A 5,848-nucleotide genomic window follows, 5' to 3' on the forward strand; every position below is an offset into this window, starting at 1 on the left:
TCCAAATCTGGTGGCAAGTAGTAGTCGAATCTCACAACGCCAAGTCATCGACACTGTTGCTGATCTACATTACCTGTTGCCAAGATATGCCTCCTGTCAAATTACCTCATCGCCTCCCTTAACACCCAAACATGGCTACCAAGTCCTCTTCTGATCCATGCATACTCCCACCATGCCTTCCCTTTGTGCTGACCACTCTCGCTTGTGCAACCCTCCTGATAAAGTCTCCGAAGATAATGCATTCTCATATTCTACGTCGCCATCCTCGTAAATCCGGTCCACCTGCCCCGCTAACTCTTCGCGAACCTTCGTCAGCACAGCCATGAAGCTGCAATTCTACCCGGCATCACCAATGCATGCTCACTAATGTTAGAATAAATGTGCCTATTATCACCAGATTAATTATTACCCTCCCTGTACCCGCCCACACCTTACATATGAGTTGCCTTCCTTCTCAAGGAAGACACACTACTAAGTCTATATTACAGAACTTCTCATTGTTAACCTTTGTTTTAACATAACAAACAAACGAAGTCATACACTGAGACCAGACCCAACCGACTCATACCTTCACCTCACATCCCACTCCCTGTCCTAAACATTCTTTAATTGATATAATATTGCTGTGTTGTGTTTTTTTTTTTTTCTCTCTCTATTATATTTGTCCTCGCATTGCACAATTTAGGATATCTTATTTTCTCTCAGAGCAAATAGCTACGTACAAGATAATTCAATTATTGATAAGTTTGGATATTCCTATTATATTATCCATATTTAGAGTTGCATTTTTTTTTTACATGATCATTCTTTCCCTCTATACAGTCTGTTTATTAGTAGTTATTTCTTTATTGCTTTTCATTCATATTCTGTGAATATATACATATTGCTGTGTTCTCTTTGAAACATCACTGTTTTCCTTACAGTTGCCAATTCAACCGTTCGCTTATTCACACATGTCGATTACCTGCTATAACCGTATGATTATGAATTGTACCAAGTGCCATCTTTCGACTTATAATTGAACCCAACTCACTTTCATGCCGTCCTCTCGAAGTTGTTCTCAGCTATGTTGGAAGTTATGCTTCTTTAATCTTAAGATTCCGGTAGATATGCAACATGTAACTAGTAGGTCAGTTCTGTTGCAAGTAAATTTACAAAGCTATACACCGAAGTTAATTTTAAGCCCGGCTCATGGTTATAAGTGGAGAAATCTTGCGCACGGTTAGAATTAAGTTCAGGCACAGCTGCCTCAATAAATCCAAAGCATAAGGACTTGCTTATTTAACCCGAAGATTGGATTGGAATTCTTGTCAAATTAACTTTATTTTTCACAATCTGATGGTACTTTACAGAAATCGCTAATTCTAATAAATCCTAAGTAACTAACACTTCCTCTTTTTCTTATCTTCCTTAGCCCTTTTAATGGCCTGGTACATTTATATTTCATCCTCTGAAGACAATGTCACCCTCCTTGCTACTGAACGTTACACCTCACTGCGAAGATTCCGCTACTCTGAAACGTGAGCACCTTTGGATCACCAGGATTAATCTGTAGAGGCCTAGCAGAATCTATATTCCTACACACCTATTGCAGTTTCAGATGTTGCAGATGGCTCGAGGACGAGCCTTGTGCATGGGACGTACGCACGCACGCTCGCACACACGCTCGCACGCACGCAGGCATGCACACACACACACACACACACACACACACACACACACACACACACACACACACACACACACACACACACACACACACACACAGCACACGGACCAAGGTAACTTGAAACAGGTTGTGATGAAATTTTTAGTTGGCAATTTTTGAGCTAAATCCACCCTCTTTGACTTCATTTATTGCAAATATTAAATATACATATTTCTTTATTCATTGGTTTCATTTTCGGTTGTTTTTTCTACACTACACTGCACTGAGAAAACACTAACCATAAATAATCGCATGGGTTGACCCTGTCAAAAAATGTAGTAAAGCTGATGACATCATCACATCATTGTGTGCTGTGAGATATTAGATATTACAAGATATATAATTATTAGTATAATTTACTAATATAATAACCAGAAGCAAAACAAAAATTTCCCCTTTTACTTATGATAACAAAGAGTTCCTTACCATTAACATCTGCCAGAATACTCAGTTTCATTTTAGGGTCAGTAGACTTAATGGAAGTGGAGCTACCTGGTTATATGCTCCTTGGCACAGACCATATCGGACGAGCTTGGCATGCAGTGTTTGCCGAGCATGCAATGAGGTTTAAAATATCAAATGAGGCATCTTAGTTGTTTGTAACTCAGCATACTGTAGTTTTGAATTTTCACCAAGAATTATTTATTACTCCATTATTCATCATGATGATTATCTTAATGGAATACTGCTGTGACCATGGAATATTTAGTGTCTATGTCTGTTATTAATGACTACAAGACATTAAATCCTGATTCCGTTTGCCTTGCAGTGTTTGCAATATGATATAAGTATTAAATTTTCATATTAAACAATAACATTTTTCAAAACTAATATGAATCAAGCATTTTTGAATAGCTATACAGATAAGCGTGACAGCGTTAGACCAGTGCGCACACACAAAATAACGGACTCTTGTGCATGAATCTTTCCCCGCGTGTTCGCGCCTCCATGTATATATAAACACTTTCGGCCACTTCATATCAGTTAGGTTAGATTGTGAAGTCATATGATATAATTACTTGCATAATAATATAATTACTTGCATAATAATATCGATCAGCTTTTAGTTTTCGCATCATACCGAATATCCTTTTGTGTGTAAATTCTGGTATGTCAAACATTTCAAAACGCTTAACCACCTTGTCTCTGGAATATATCACTCGTAGGAAGTTCGATTACCTTCAAGAAAATAAAACCACAACCATCTTTGAAGAAACAAACATGTTCAACAGTTTCACTAGCCTCCTCTTCGTTATTCTTACTTGTTTACATCTGGCGTTCAAGCTGCCACACACCGATATGTAACCACGCTCCCAAGATCTTACGATCTCCGTGACCTGTGGAAAAGAACAAAAAAGGCCATAATTTAGTCACGAAGAGTGTTCAGGGATATTGTTTCCTTATCTAATTTAGGTCGTTTACACAGTTGAATTTAAATGAAGCAATATTGACACTGCAAAACAGATGCTACCTGGCTTCCTGGCAGAGGGCGTCACAACATCAGTAACCAGTTCAGGTTCAGTGGGGAAATGAGCGCCGTCCCTCAGCGTAATAACATGCATTCTCACAACAGAGTGATGTAGAAATATGTGAATAATCCTGAAATCAACGGAAAAATGCTGGAGGCAACGAGCTTGTGATGTAATTAGTAATGAATTGTTAACTGGGCTTATGTGTAGCATATGTACGTATTATTTGTATACATAATTTCATTCGTTGCTTCATGCATGAGAACCTAGATCTCCTACTACCACCAATATTAGTGTTTATCTCATTGATTAACATAAAAGTGCCTCAGTCTTGCTCCTTAGAACCGTCTTCGGAACTTCGCTCTCCCCTTTTCCATTTCCCTTAAATGCGCCAATTTGAAACCCCGAAAATTTAATGAATACGTCACTGTTACTGCAGTTTCATTCTTGTCATCATTGTTATATATATATATATATATATATATATATATATATATATATATATATATATATATATATATATGTATATATATATAATTGTAATTTCACGAACATTTGACTGCGTGTCATTAAATGAGATGAACCCGTGTCATTCCCCCGGTCAGTCTTTCGAGTGTAGTTTTGAGCCCTCGAGACTGAGGCCCAATGAAAGGATCACCCCTGGCTTGGACTTCGGCCCTCGCTTCAACAAATTTTGAATGGTCTTTTCTTCTTCTCCTTTCCTTTTCCTTCTCTTCTTCCCCTTGTTCTGTCCACTTACCCTGGTCATTAATCCATTTTTGCCCTTTTTGCCACAATACTTTATCATAATGTTATACTTGGGGGCTTCGCACCAAAGCTCCACCCTATCGCTATATTTTGAATACGCCGGTAATGATGTTGACGTGGCAGAAAAAAAAAGTTTCGAGCCAACCAGATCAAATGATAATGTATCCACTACATTTATTTGATTAGGGTTAGAAATAGGTGGGTATTTATGCCTAAGTTCTGTAGTCAAATATTCGTGAAATTACGAATGACGTTCATATTTAGTGAGTATTCCTTTGATCTTACAATTTTACTACTTATTTGACTGTGTACTTAGCTGTCCACTGAGAATTTCAGAGGAGTTGCTCAAAACAACCAGAAATCTCCACAATACGTAGGACAATCTTAAAAATTTTCAGGAAAATAAACCTTTATTTTATACTTACACCTACATGTAAAGAGAAAAATTATAAACATCTTGGTAAATTAAAAAAATATTTCTATTTAGTTAATACAGCATCAGAAAATTGTAATTTCTTAGAAAGCTTCTTATAGTATGTAATTATAATATGTACTGACAGTAATGAAAGAAAAAATAAACAACTACAAAACAGGATGAACAGTTTTCACAGAAAGAAGTAAAAGAAAAATATTTTAATATATAGAAATATTCATGTAAATTTAAATGTATAAAATAAATATAAGAGATTCAAGAGCAAACTGGCAAAAATAAGAGGCGAAAATGAAAATGAGTTAATTTCAATTGAATATTTCTTTTCTATAATCATCCTACACTTCAACAAACAAACAAAACACATCCGGTTAGTAAAGCGTCATTCACACACACACAAAGAAGACAAAACTCATAAAAAAGGAAAAAACGAGTCATAATGTTTGTATTAAGCGAGGGAGAGAAAAGGTTTATATTTCCTAATCATCGCAACGAATTCCCTGCATGGGTACATCATGCGAGGAAAAGAGAAGAAAGGCATCGCGGAATTTCACCGCGGGAAGACGGCTCTAAGCTTGACAAAGCAGACTGGCATGAGTGCAAGCAGATAACATACAAGCTCGAGTGAACAACGCTGGTGCATCCGCCTATACACGTTTGTTCCTTTTGTATTTGGTGTTGTTATCAATACCCTGAATATTTTTCTGAATATTTGTACCCCAGCAAGATAAACAAAATGACAGCGTTTAGTCCGGTTCTGCCAACTGCAACCATGGTAATAATACTGTCACTAAAGAGAAGTCCAGGCGAAGCTGTCAGAATCTGACGCCAGAGGCTATTTAACAGGGCCCGTCCTAAACCTCACCCTGCAGACTTTTGAAAAGTTGAGGGCAAGCCTTAAGGGCGCGCGAAGTTAGATTTACAGTCGCCCTCAATTCCCATTTTTATGATATGATGCATTAAAAGGATTTTAACGTTGTGGATAACCTCATAACTGTAGTGCAGTAGTATTTTTTTTCCAGGTCTAGCTTACTATATGTTTCCATACACATCATAGTACAGTGAGTGGGTGCTTCACGGGCAAGGTGATGTGAAGCGATGGTGTGATAGCCTAGATAGTGTTAAGTGCTTGTATGCCTTCTCACTTGCAGCTTCCACCACTGGCTAGCCCAGTGCGAAAAAGGGAGCAGCTTTTGCATAAGTCTCCCCCTGCCAGGTCACAGCCTCTCCATCATCAAGACTTCTGCAGTGTCTCCTCGTGGCCACCCATGGGTAACTTGGCACCTTGTGGTCCCAGGCTAAACTGTGTGGGATCTCGGAGCTGCAGGAGGCCCCAGAGGTACGGAGTTATGGCCCACCAACGTGTGGACACGCTCTGGCTCCGTACCAACTCCTGCCCCCTAGCCACCCTGGGGTAATGGGGCGGCTCGGGGGAGGTGGGCCTTGCTAGTACTCCTCCCCCCAGAAGACCCT

The sequence above is a fragment of the Penaeus monodon genome, chromosome 4 (assembly GCF_015228065.2).
Source record: "Penaeus monodon isolate SGIC_2016 chromosome 4, NSTDA_Pmon_1, whole genome shotgun sequence".
Lineage (NCBI taxonomy): Eukaryota > Metazoa > Arthropoda > Malacostraca > Decapoda > Penaeidae > Penaeus > Penaeus monodon.